We start from the raw sequence: 14,012 nt of genomic DNA, 5'->3' as shown, positions 1-14,012 counted from the left end.
ATCCTAGGTTATAATAAGTCAAAAAAAATTCTCTAATACAAATTCTCCAAGCCGTGTGGGTATATATGCATGTATATGTGTTTGTGTGTATAGCACATATGTGTGTATATATATCTTCTGCACTCGTCTGTCTGTGTTATATTTCACCCTAAAAAGGACTAAAAATAAATCTGATAAAAAATTTTAAATTAAGGACAAAAGAAAAGGAAGAGGTTGACTTTAACGTACTAACTGCTGGCTGGATATTCAATTATTCCATATTAGGCTTAAACAAAAAAGAATAATTGTTGCATGTAATCTTTACAGACACCCTGCTCCTATATCAGAGAGTCCGTTCTCTTCCTTTTGGCCATCCTCCCTGACTTTAAGAGGCTACACTGACCAACAAGATCATTATTTTAGGAACTAAGTAATGGAGATCACCACAGAGGGGACACTTTATTATTAATGATTCTGAACGACTGCACTCATGGAGCACTTATTACGGACAAGGCACACCAAGTGCTTTATAGGCTTTATGTCAGATCCCACAGCAACCCTGGGGTACTGTCCTGATTTTCAGATGTGGAAAGTGAGGCTTACACCCTCAGGACTCTCAGGGTTATGTGGAGAGCCAGGGTTCAAGTGCCAGCTGTTTGACTTGGGAGCCCACACTTATTTCACACTAAAATTGGTGGGTTTCTGTTTAGAGACATCCTCTCCTGCTGAAACTCTAGCTAATTGACAGTAAGAATTATACAATGAAGCTGAGGCTTATGACACCACTTACTCTTGCTTCTTCACTAATTTCAGAAAAGGAGCCAGAATTTGGTAATTTCTGCGCTAGGGGCTTTGGTCACTTTACCCACTTGTCACAACACTGCTAAAAAGACAGTACCTGTCCCCTGTTTCTCTATGCAGCCATAGTTACAGACTGAATATTTTCCTAAAAGCTAAAACTGCATTCAATAAGTAGGAGTGAATCAAAGCTAATCAACCTCGGACCATAATGCATTAGATGTTGCATTCTTGGGATCAATGAGGACTCCCAACGGCTCCATTCAAGACCTTTTCCTCTAAAGATAGGGGTTTTTCACCAAGAGTCTGAAATTAACTCTTGGATTTCAAAACACCGAAAAGCTTGTTGAGAGATTCGAGCAGAAAAGAGGACGGGATGCAGCAGACTTTTTTTTTTTTAAAGACTTTTCTTATTTATTTGAGAGAGAGAGAAAGAACGCCACAAGCAGGGGGAGGGCAGAGGGAGAGGGAGAAGCAGGCTCGCCTCTGAGCAGGGAACCCCATGCAGGGCTCAATCCCAGGACCCCGAGATCATGACCTGAGCCAAAAGCACACACTTAACTGATTGAGCCACCCAGGTGCCCCTGTAGCAGACATTTGAATTTGGAACTGCCGATCTCATTCACAGGCCACAGTCTGGGCATGTGACACCCCTCCCCCCGCCAGCTTATTAGAATTCTTCTCCACCATTCGGTGTATGGACATAGAGAGAGAAGGCCTTGAGGGGTGACGTGTATTGGAGACTATTGACAGTCATCCTCATCATCGTTTGGAGAAGTCTAATGCAGGAGAAGCCCCCAGAGCAAAGGGAGACAAAAAGATAAAGAGGGGAGATGAGTTCCTACATCCATCCCACCCTTCACAGTTAAATGGTCAGTAAGGATGACACTTTTCTTCCGAGGCTCATTTGAACTGGACTTTCCTTATTTGTCATCAAGAGTTCTGGCTACAACAGGGGCACAGACTGCTTGCTTCCTAGAGGACCCTCTTAACCTTGAGGGTCTAGGACTCAATCACCAACTATTTATAGGGATCCCATTTTGAGCCAAACATTGAGGCACACTAGGTGAAGTATATCCTCACCCTGGAGGAACTGCTGGCCAAGCAACAAGACTGATTGGAGAACAGGCAAGCACATGACTCAGTTCTTGTGAGTCGCCTGTACAACGTCAACAGTACCTGTGACCAAACTGATTTCTCTACCTTATCCCCCCATAAAGTAGTTGACTCTGTGTCAATTGTGTCTAACCCCCCATGCCCACACACAATTACATGCCCTCCAAGAGCCACCCCACGGTCTAGGATTAGCCAATCAATTTTAATGCGTATTTAAGGGATTTTTCAAAGTGTGTGAGTCAGTGCGTAAAATGATAGCTCGTGTAATAATTAAAGCATTAAAAGGACCCAGTTGAGGATTCTTTTCCCGCCAGCAGATATCTTTAGGTCAAGAAGGTCTATAAAAACTGGCAGATCATTTCCATTCCTTTAAGACAGGTAAAAATGGCTTTGAATGTAATTAGATGTTCAGAGCAATTTTCCCTCTGCTAAAGCTCTACATCTTGCTCCAGTGAGGCCCACGGAAAGTTTAGAACTGTCGGCATTCTAAGCTGCAAACTGATGGTGTGGTATTGCTTTGAATAAGTGGAAGCGCATGGTGTTGCTTGAATCATTTTTTAATTAGAAATGAAAAGCCCGAGTTAGAGCTTTAGGAAAAGGAAGCTTTCTCGCAGGCAAGGCCAGTCTTGGCACCGCGGAGTGCGGGGCTGCTCTTAGAGCTCTGCCCCCTCTCTCATCCACTCGCGGGTGGCTCCTGCAGATTCCAGAGTTATCGACTTGCAACAAGGAATATGCCTACTGTAGTAAAATCAGCATTTATCTTTGACACCCCTATCAAAGTTCTGTCTTATTACTTTTTTCTCAAGGATCTGTTACCTATCTGGGCAGTTTCTTTTTTTTTTTCTTTTAAGGTGGAATATCTCGTGTGTGGTTAATTTTAATTTTTTTTAATCAAAAGAATGAGACTCCATGGAAATGCAATGTAGTGCAAAAATTTAAAAGAAAAGTATGCTCGCTAAAACCTAAGAACTTCCCCCTCGTTCTGGGTAAGCTTTTGTGATACTGCAGTTAAAAATATAACTTCTGTATATAGCATATCACATGTTAACTGTTGACTATGAATCTTAAAATATATATCTCTACCCCCAAACTCACCCAAGGTCATACAAAAGAATGAGCACGTTAAAATAGGAAATTCTTTTAAATGGCAAGCTAGGTTATGTCTCTCCTCCATACTTGGAAAAGCCAGCAGGGCCTAATCACAAGAAGTTTTGGTGGCCACCAAAAAGGACAGAAGATCAAATCCAGTCTCATCTCCCATGCCTCTCACCCACGCTCGTTCTTCCGGCCTTCCGCCTTCCTTGTTGTCACCAGGTCACATCAAACATGCCCCACTTCGGGGTCCTGGCCCCACTTATGCCCCTCTGCCTGAAATTTTTCCCTTTTCTCCCTCCATTCAGGATTTAATCAAATATCATCTGCTCCAAAAGGCCTTCCCCAGGTGCCCAGTCCGAAGAGTGCCCGTCTCCTTCGTTCCCTTAAATTGGCCTTATTTTTCTTAATAGCGCTCACTATCATCCGTCACCACATTATAGATTTGTTTGTCTGCATCCTCCACTAGCAAGTCAGTGTCTAAGGACAAGGTCATTGTCTCTAGCCCTTAGAACAGCTCTTAGCATATCATGAGTGTTCAAATCACTTGCTGACATTTCTTTGGAGTCTAGAGGTGTCTTACCTGTATTACCCTGAGTTCTCGTAATAACTCTATGGATAGATACAGTTAAGTTCCCAGTCTGTAGATGATGGTACTGAGGCACAAATTGGCAAAGTAAATTGATCAAGGTTATACAGCAAGTAAGTCACAAGCCTAACTTGAACCCAGAGCTCATGTTCTTAAATACTAAATACTAAATGAACTCTTTAGACATTCGCAGAGCCCCCTGCCCCCCTGCACCTGGGCAGCTTCACTCCGTGCTCACGCCAGAGCCTGGGCCAGGATATTGTCATGGAGAAGCACTGTCCCATAGGAACAGAATGTGAGCCACATGTGTCATTTTCAATTTCCCAGTGGCCACATGAAGGACTGATTAAATTAGTATTTATAAATATTTATATTTAACCCAGTATATCCAATTATTTTAATATCTTTATAATCTAAAAATATAAATATAAAAATGATTGAGCCATTTTACCTTCTTTTTTTAGAGTAAGTCTTTGAAACCTAGTGGGTATTTTATACTTTCTGCACATCTCAAGTCACATTTTTCAGTGCCCATTAGCTGCGTGTGGCTAGTGGCTACCATATTGGCTACTGTGGGTGTGAAGAGGTTGAGCGCTGGGATTAACCACATCTGGTTCCATTCTTGCACTTACTGAGTGACCCTTTCCTGCTGGAAAACTGGGGTTATGATATCTACCCCATGGGGCTGAGGTGAAGACAGCATGAGGTTTCTGTACATAAAGATCGACACCCCCGAGTGCAAGAGCTGGCTGATAGATGCTCGGGACAGATGGCTTTCCCTGCTGAGCACAACCTTCAGGGCCTCTCTCCTCACTCCAGTTGAACTGTGTGTGCAAGAGCCTCTGTTTCCACTGTCTGCCATGACTGGGGAGGCCTCTGGGGGGGGGATGGAGCAAGGAAGAAGGCAGGCTCCTGGATTGAGTCTTGTCCCCTGGCCCACCTGGCTGGGCTTTGGAGATTGGGTGAGCCTTCTAGCCCTCTCGCCAGGCACATTTATATGCCCAGAAAGGAGTCCCTTCCTGGAAAAAATAATCCTCAAGTCCTCAAAGTGATCACTCAGCTATCTCCTCTATCAGTGGGACAGTCAGCTTCCATGTCCCTACTGAAAGAAATCACTCTGCGCATCTTTGGGCCAGAAGGGAGTCGATCTACTGTTTCACAAAGACAGAAACAGTGGTCCAGAGAGCAGATACAACATGTCTAGGCACACACAGTGACAATGCAAGCCTAAAGCTGGACCCTTCCTATTTGCAGTCTCCGAATACCCGTAGAAATAGCTCCATAGAGATTTCCCCATATGGACTTGCTGATGTCTCTGCATGGATGTGTTCATCCCTGTCTTTTCATCTGCATTTCATTCTTAGCATGAGAAAGAGTCTCAAGAAAAGCAGGGTGATGTGAAATATTCTGTGTTTCCAGTAGCCTTCAACCGTGTTTTCTTGCCAATTTTCAACCTTTAATCTTTTGGTCCCAAGCAGAACTTGAATGTAATTCAGGTTAGTCTCTTTGTGAGTTGGTGAAGCAAAGTGGAACTTATTTAACCATCACTTTCATGCTCAAAATAGAGCCTTCAAGATTCCATCTTTTTGTTTTTGATGAAAGGCCCTGCTCCACATAATAGATTTTTATCCATTAACCTAAGGATTTTTTGGATTGTAATCTAAACTCACATACAAGGCAGAAAGGACAGAGTTATATCAACTTCAGTAGCTTTTAAATGGCAGAGAACAAAAAATATAATAACCCCATTAGGCTGTTAAATGTGCTGAACCCTGACCAATTCTCCATATGACGATCCTTGAGTATTTGTCTATAATCCCTCAGCAAATACACCTTTTATTCAACCAAGAGTTGTACACACTCTAGACACAAGTGCCATTAATTAAATAACACATTCAGCAAACTCTCAGAGCCATTAATTATCACAGGTAGCCTGCTCCATACTTGGCTCCAAAATTCTTTTATAACAAAAGAACACGAGCAGCGCGAAGGAATATGCGGGAGGAAGGTCACCCTCGAAGCAGGATAAGAAGAATCTGTCAGACAAAGTAATGACAAAGCATGTACACCTTTTAGCTTTCCTTTTGCCCCTTTGGGGAGTTGGGAAGAAGGGAAAGTATTTCACATTGTAGGGACTTTCTTTCTCAAAATTAGTTTCTCTCACGAAAGACGCAAGTAAATACAAAGTAATCCTTTTTCATTTCAACTGAGTCTCGGGGAAAAGTAATATCAGCTGAAGGTTTAGAGACAAATAAAGCCTGTTCTTCATAAGCTCCCTCGGAACGAGAAAGCCTTTTAAGGAGAGTCTTTGCTGGGTACAGATACAGGGAAGGGGACGTCAAAGGGACAAATGTGGAAGAGAGAGGACTTACTGGTTTCAAGTGGGCAACAAGAAAACGCTCCAGGAGTACCACGAATTTGCCAGCAGCGGGTTGGCTCTGTTCTGCCTCCTCACTCCCACCATCAAGCCTCAAAGGCTTCGCAGCTTCACTTGCCAGGAGACAGTAGATAAAGGAAGTGCTAAGCCCCGCAGGGTCTCTGTAAATCACTCACAGCTACAAGCTTGGGCATCATCTTTCTTGTGTGTTTGCTGTTCTTAGAGTTTGATGTATGCCTTCAAAGAGAAAACTGACAATGCCGAGTCTGTGGCCACTCTATAAAGGACAGCCCCCGGGTGAGCCCCAGCTCTGCTACAGAACAGCACACGGCAGCCCCCCTCCTGAGCAGGGCTGGCCCTATGGTGCCCTCAAGGATGCGCAAACACGAGGCTGGGCAATGGGGAAGTTTCGGGGGAAGTTAATTCACACTTTCTCATCATAGGAAGTTGTGTTATTAATCAGTACGAGTGGTGCACCACCGAGGAATGATTTTGAGTTAGGAGACTTGGCGTGAGGTCACCCTGCTCTTGAGTCTGTCCTCGCACTGTTGGGTTTCTGGCCACTGTGCTGGGGGGAAGCCCTTCTACCTCTAGATGGAAGCATAATTGCATTGCCTCAGAGTGCCTCATCAGAGCGGCTCTCTGTTCCTTGCCATTTCTCCCCCAGCTTCCCCTTTACCCACTTACTCTAAAAGATTGCCACCAGTGGCTTTTGTGGCCCAATCTCTGAGACCAGTTTATTAAGAAAAAACTGAAAAGCAGAGGTCAGAGGTGCCTTCCCGTAGAAAATTGCTCCTCTTGTTTTTGGTGTGAGCAGAATGACTTTCCATGGCTGTCTGCCTGCAGCTCTAGCCTGCTAGGAACAAAGAGCTACTTTTAAAAGAAGAGAGTTGTTACAGAGGAATTTGATGTTCATGTCTCAAAACTTTGTTTTGCTGGTGAGTGTGATTACTTTGCCTTAAAACCATTTCTGTGACATCCCTGATATGGATGCAAATCATCTTATTTAACCTCACGGGCAGGAAGCACTTACCTTTGAAGGCCAACACTTGCCCGTGTATACGAGGCTCTGCTAAGACTGAGGCAGACAGACAGCCTTACTAGAAGTTGTTGGATGTTTGTATCTGAAACCTACTGAAACTTGTCTCCAGCACCTGAATTGCTTTGGGGCACTTGGAGCATTTTATTGGGAGCACACTTTGGGGCCGAATCAGAAAGGAGACAGGGTTAGAGCTCTTCGCTTTCACACTCAGTGATTTCCCCCCAGAGCTCTAAGCCACACTTCCAACCTGTTAGGTCAGAATCTTGGAGCGGGGGGGGGGGGGNTTTTGGGGGGGGGGGGGGGGGGGTAGGATGGAGGCACATCTTTTTTTTTTTTTTTTGGTAGACCTCCCCAGGTGATTCCAGTGAATAGCCAAGTTGAGAAACACAAGCTTCAAGAAACCAAAGGGGATGGTGTGTTGAGTTTTTGAGGCCCCAGATGTTCCTTTTGCAATCTGTCAGTCAGAGGGACTGTGGCCGGCTCCCCTCCAGGTTCACCTACAGAACAGAGAGACGTTGATCTGTTTTCTTAGCTTCAAAGAAGACACTCCTCCTCTGGACCTATCAGAGAGTAGGGGGCACACCAGTGAAAAGATGTTGCCTTCAATGCGTGCAGAGTTTGGCTGGATCGGTTGAAAACCGGGGACTCTGCTCCCATTTTGTGGAGAACTTTTTGGAGCATGAAGACACCTGTGTGTTCAAGGAGAAATGGCATGGTTCAGCTCATAACCCGAGGGATCCATTTGGTACCTCTGCTGCTGCCTGTGCTCACTAACTCAGGACAGCAAAATGCAAGTTGATGTAAAAGACTTGCCCGAAGCCTCCAGGGAGAGATGGACAAAAAGATGACAGCACACGCCACATGGCCAGCCTTACTCAAAACTTCATCTTTCTCCTTTGGACATTTTTATTTTTCTTCTAAATCCGAAGTTCTCCTTTCCAAAAATCTCTTCGATATTCCAGGATCATGGTGCTTCCCTTCTGCCTTTATTCCCTACCCTGCAAAACAAACCTCTCATATGACCTTCATAATACTCCCTGTTATTTCTCAAGCATGGCCTTGCTGGGGAGTGGGGTGTTCTCAGTTCTGCCACTAGACCAGAGACATAGAAGTATGTGAAAAGCACATGTTCATGGCAATCAGTCCCGCTTCACACATTCCAGGCACATGCTCCCTGTTCTTGAAGCTCCAGAAAGGCCACATTTTCTGGACTGGTTGCCTGGCACCCAATGATCTCTTGCCTCCCCGTATCCTGTGCCCAGTGTCTCCCCACAGGGGCTGGAAGAACCTTGACGAGCCCATCAGTCACCTCTCTGTACCCCCCCAGGATCTCATGCACACGTCAGTAAAGACATTTGTTGATATACCCACGTAGCACTGAAAAGCACCACTGTCTGAAGGTGATAGTAAAGGGAACCAGGGACATGAAGGGCACCTACTGTATGACAGCCAACCAGAAGATGGGAAGATGAGCACCTTGCCCAGGTGCACCCTCTCCAAAAATGGGACTGAACCTCGTGCTGGTAGCTGAGCTCTGATGTTCACTTGCTTTGACTGGCAATGCAATCCAGAGAAAAAAATCACGGTAGTGACGCCAGGGGCCAACCTGAGTGAGCGCTTACAGTGGGCGAGGCTCCGCTCGAAGTGCCTTGTGTGCGCTCACGGGCTCCGTCCTCTCCCCGACCGACCAACGGCAGCCGGGCACGCTCCGCATCGCAACAGACACAGCCGGTCAGTCCTGAGGCTGGACTTCAGACCCCAGTCTCCGCAAAGCCCGGCGCGTTCCGTCGCTGTGCTCTGGCTTTGGTAGCAGACTCTGCTTCCCACGAGCTTCCAGGCCAGCTGGAGACGAGGCAGGGTGCAGAAGCTAGGCCCACAGCAGGGATGCGGCGCTGCGGGAGGGGCATGTGCGGAAGCGTTGTCCGTAGACTGCCCAGAAGCCTGCTCAGCTACAGAGAGAGGCTTCCTTCCGCCAAGACTCAGAAATTACAGGGTGGGTGTCTGGGAGGGTGGGTCGGCCCATAACACAGGGCCACAACGTTCAAAAGACCAAAAATAAAACCGAGGGAAACTTCTCCTAGGACATAAATCTGCCCTAGACAGGTGAGGCGGAGGAAAAGAAAGGACACATCCATTTCCAGGCCTGCACAGGTGCCTCTGACTCAAAGTCAATAATTGTTCAAGGACAAGGGCAGTGATGAATGATCAGGAGATGACCTGCATGTCCAGACAAGATGGGTGGTGCTGGGCACAACAGAGAACAATCCCAATGTCATATAGAAAGGAGACAGGCCCCCATCTCTTGGTGGCGGGGGGNCCAGATACCAGTAGATGGGGGTGGGGCGGATAGATCCTGAGCCCAAATGTGAAGGCTGAAGCAGAAGCGGTTAGGCTTCTATGTTCTGGGTCCTGGAAGGGACCAGATGTAATTCCAAAGGGATGCCCTGCCTGCCCTTTATTCTCTGACCTTGGTATGTACTGATAGAAAAAGCATAATGCTAGACTCACTGAAAACTCTCTCCATGCGCCAGGGTCCCCTCACCCAGGTAGGGCTGAACAAGCCCGTCCTGGCGACACCCTTGAACTACACGCTGGACCTAGAAGGTGGAGGCTTTGCAGCTCAGCCCCCAAGATCTGTCTACAGTGTTACACACAGAACCATCCATTTAGCAGACAAAGAGCAAACAGGAAGTGAAAAGCAACGCAAATCTATACTGAAGTGTTTTGAAAACATTGTAGGGGAAATTCATTTGTGCTTCTCAACAAAGTTCCTCAAAATCTCTTCCTATGTCATACCCATGGTAGCTGCGCCCAACATCTCCCAGCACCCCTTCTTTCAACCTTCCCCCAGGATCATGGAATCTACCCTAGAAAATTCTCATCTTTCCTCCCCTCCTATTTAATTTTCTCTTTCCTATAACTGTCTTTTTCAAGTCCTCCAAGCTGGTAGCTTCACCCTGTCCAGTTCCTGAGCACTCGCACTGATACCAATAATTAAGGCCCAGAAGCCGAGGATCAAACAGGTTCTCCTCTGGGGTAGAGGGAGAATGCCAGAGATATGAAAGGCACTTATATGATCTAGGGGGTTTCTTTTCTTTCCAAGATTAACCTCCCCTTTCCTAATTTATTTGTTTTAATTCTAGCCCAAATCCTTAAGGTAACTTAGCCTTGAAGCAAAGCAAATTCTGCCGGCTACACACTAGCTCAATAATTCCCCAAATCTCAGGCTTTTATGGAGAGCTCGTTAAAAAGCACAGATTCTCAGGCCTCTCTCCAGACCTGCTAAGTCAAAATGTGGGGGACAGACTTGAGAAATCTGTGTTTTTAACAATCTCACCAGGTAATTCTGGTAACGTCTATGTTTGAAAATCCATTCTTACCTGATTAATAAAGGTCTGAATTGGCTTCATTTGTATGTAAGCCTCGTGTCCATAAAATAGATTCTTAAGAGACCACACAGCTTACCTCTGGGGTGTGGGGTGTGGAGAGAAGCCACAGAAAATGTGGGGATCCAGGGAGAATGAGCAGGGTTGGAACCCACCTATATCACACTTCTGCCCACATCTATATGGCTTCTTCGAAATTGTTAGTGGCAATCCAACAGATTAGCAGTAAGCAAACTTACATTTTGTTTATTGCCATAACTCAAAAAATGCTATTGGTTCTAACTAAATGTCTGTTTTTATGTTCAGTCATTTCCAGGCACGAAAGTAACTTGAACAAATCCCAAGGCATAAGGAAATGGGCCTCGTTCTCTAGGACACCGCGGCATTGGAAATGAAGCTAAGCAGACTTTATTACATCCTACAATTCTGCAACCTTTTGCGAAGCATTTTATTACACTTGTGGAAGCCATCGGGGTTATGTTTCAATCATGATGACTGACAGGCTAACTTCAAAATAACAGCATCGACAGCCCTTCCACACTTTCTGGGCTATGTACTTAGAATAGAACCTTTTCTAAATTGTCCCTTGGTCTGGATGGAAATAAAATGGTAGTTAAAATATTTATCTTGTGTGTTGGGTAACTTAAAAATTGATATTTTGGGGCCTCTGAAAGGTATAACCGAGGAAGTCAATCTTTTAGAACTACCATGCTTCCTGTAACCAAAGGTTTGTTAAAGCTGAGATAAAATTTAGAGAGTCTCCATTTTTGGTAGCGAACAAAACAGAACAAAAAATGCATAACCTTTCCTCGGCTGTATTCTCCTCCTGCCTCGGGTGCAGAGAGGCAGAGCTGAAAGAGCTTAAGATGGCAAAAATGGGCTTCAGGAAACTAATAAACATGTAATGAGGCGATCGGACACCTCGGACTGACTATTTGAGTGGTAGGAATGTAACGAAAGGGAATGGAAAAGCTCTTGATGTTGGTTGAGGAAGCATGCCCCTTGCCCGTAATAGTCTCTTTAAGGAAGGATGACGGAAGTAGGCTCTTTCTTTCCTCTGGTATATTAATTAAAGGGGAGATTATAGAGTTTATAGAGAAAAATAAAACATATCCATAGCATGCGATAAAGAACCACAAAAAAGCCTCCTTAAGAATCTGTTTTGGTTTATGGGCTACTCCCTGACCCCAACACCATCATCGACATATGGTATATTATTTTCCTGTGGGTGCTACAACAAATTACTACAAACTGGGTGGCTTAAAACAACAGAAATGTGTCCCCTCATAGTTCTGGAGGTCAGAAGTCCAAAGTCCAGTGAGGCCCTGCTCCCTCCAGAGGCTTGGGGGGAATCTCTCCTAGCTGCTGGTGGCTGCTGGCAAACCTTGGATCTTCTTGACAAAATCCCAGTCTCTGCCTGTCTTCACCTTCCGCCTCTCCTGTGTATCTCCTCTGTGTATCTCTTCTAGAGACACTTGTCACTGGATTAAGGGCCCACCCAAATAATCCAGAATGATGTTCTCTGGTCTTAATATCCTTAACTTAATTACGTCTGCAAAGGCCCTTTTTCAAAATAAGGAAACATGTAGAGGTTCCCGGGATTTGATGTGGATTATTTTGGCCTTGGGGTGGGGGGCACCATCCATCCCACTCCCTAGGACATTTGGTGTTTGACTGTTTCTGATCTAGTATGAGCCAATAGACTGAAAGACATCTTCCTTCAAATCTTGTATGTCTTTGCCAAAGCCCTATTTATTGACAATAGTTTGGCAAGTGCCTTCTTGAGACCCCCAAAGCCTCTCATTCCCAAGCCTAGTCTGAGATGCTTCTTTCTTAGCCGAAAGGAAAAAGCACTGCAACCTGAACAGAATGTGTTCAGAAGATAAAATGCCAGTGAGGGAAGATGGGGGTGATTTCCCCCAGCTCAAGGGTTGCTGATTTGTGGTCCAAAAAAGAGACCTAAAAATACCGTTTTTTCTTATCCCCAGAAGGTCAGACACCAATTCCATCTCCGTTTTAATAGCAGATGTCACCAGAAGACCAGACCCCTGCCTTTGGGGCTAATTGCACATTTTACTCAATGGCTTTCAAAGAAGTGAATAAACAGTCACTGATGAAACAGTTGAGTGATACTGCAAGCCTAATAGCAGTTGTGTTTTCCATTTCGTCTATCCAATTAAAACCCTAGAGGAGCCTCATTTCTGCCCTTCCTCCCATGGATTTCCTCAGCTCAGCATCTTCCTGTAACTCTGCCATGGTCTGGAGGCTGGGGAGGCCGTGGAGGCTGTGGAGGCTGGGGGTGCAGAAGGCCAGCCCTGAAGCTCTACTTCCATGCCAGCCCCATAGACCCATGCCTGATGGGAGGCCTGATAACCCAATAAGGATTGTTTATAGTGCCTTTTAAGAGATGTTTCTAGAACTAACAAAGCCTACTGATACCAATAGGGGAAAAACAACTATTACTCCATTTGCTAAAGTGGGTCTGTTCTGTACGGAGAAAATTCAGAAGGAAAAAATAATGTCCCTGGCAGTAGCCTTCTTTTTCTCTCTCATTTCTTCTTGGGCACAAATATCCACCACATTGTTTCATTTGTGCCCGAGAGCTGGACAGTTACTAATGTTATGGTAAACAATGGATAACTATGTGTATGTGGGAGTCCATTTCCATTGTGCTTAGACAACAGCACAGCAGCCAGTCTCTGTATTGACAACATTCTGAAAGAAGATGTCCCCTATTTATCTCTGTGTGCTCACTTTTCAAACTCTAGGCCCATTCCTTATCTTTACTGTTCCATCTATAATCAAACTCCAAGTAGCAGAAGAGAATGACACTCTATTTTCGGCAAAGAGCTTGAAAGGAACTTTCCCCATGACTGTCTCCACCACAGCTGACCCAAAGTTATAAAACAATAACTCTCAAACCCCATCAATTCTTTCAGATGGTGTGAAGGAGCTGCGTGTCTCATGAAACAGAAACCTCTCCCATCCATCCCTCTTTGTAACTAAGCTCGAAACTAGGTCTGGGCACATACCACTTTTTCCAGTGGTCTATAGCTATTGAGTATACTGCCCAACAAGCTGGTCAAAGAAGGAAATGAACTTTGTTGTGTTTTTATTGTAGATACATTTGCAAATGTTATTTTGTTTAATCCATACAAGATCCCATATAATATATATGGAGATTTAGGCTTAGAAAGGTTAACTCGATCAAGGTCACAAAGTTGATAATAGGTGGACTGTGGATCAACTCAGGTCTCATTCCCAAAAGCCTGTCCCTTTCGGAGAATAATCAATAATGAAGGGCTCTCAGCAAATTTAATAAATACCACTCCCAACTTCTCTCCTGAACTATCAAGTTGGTAGGTTGTCCTTTGTACTGATGTTCAAAGAGAAAGGGAAAGGGAGAGTTAAGGAAAGGCAGGGCATATTTAAACATTCTCAAGATGAGAGCATCCCTTTAATCACATAAGTGAAAGCAACTAATGGCATTTCTATAACTTAAAAACATGCAGGAAGAGTATTACTAAAAATGCTTCTCTGACTCTGAGACAAATGTGTTAACCAAAAGGTTAATGATTACCTATTCTGGAAATAGAACAATGTAAAATAAATTAACAGGTTATTACTTAGTTA

The 14,012-nt window shown here is 44.8% G+C and overlaps 1 protein-coding gene across 11 annotated transcripts in view; it reads left to right on the top strand.

Moving 5' to 3' along the window:
• FHIT (fragile histidine triad diadenosine triphosphatase) overlaps positions 1–11,165 on the top strand; it is a 1,448,934-nt gene extending 1,437,769 nt beyond the window's left edge. For 4 of the 11 annotated variants that reach the window (XM_034658575.1, XM_034658574.1, XM_034658580.1 and 1 more), the window contains one exon: positions 10,686–11,135. The gene's annotated coding sequence lies outside the window, so the exon portion shown is untranslated. Of the gene's footprint in view, positions 1–10,685 lie in introns of all 11 variants that reach the window. The other 7 variants (XM_034658582.1, XM_034658581.1, XM_034658578.1 and 4 more) reach the window with 5 other exon arrangements.
• Positions 11,166–14,012: the final 2,847 nt, after the last annotated feature.

This window comes from Ailuropoda melanoleuca, chromosome 4, assembly GCF_002007445.2.
Source record: "Ailuropoda melanoleuca isolate Jingjing chromosome 4, ASM200744v2, whole genome shotgun sequence".
Lineage (NCBI taxonomy): Eukaryota > Metazoa > Chordata > Mammalia > Carnivora > Ursidae > Ailuropoda > Ailuropoda melanoleuca.
Note: the sequence above shows the minus strand (reverse complement) of the source record. Positions and strands in the feature narration are given on the sequence as shown.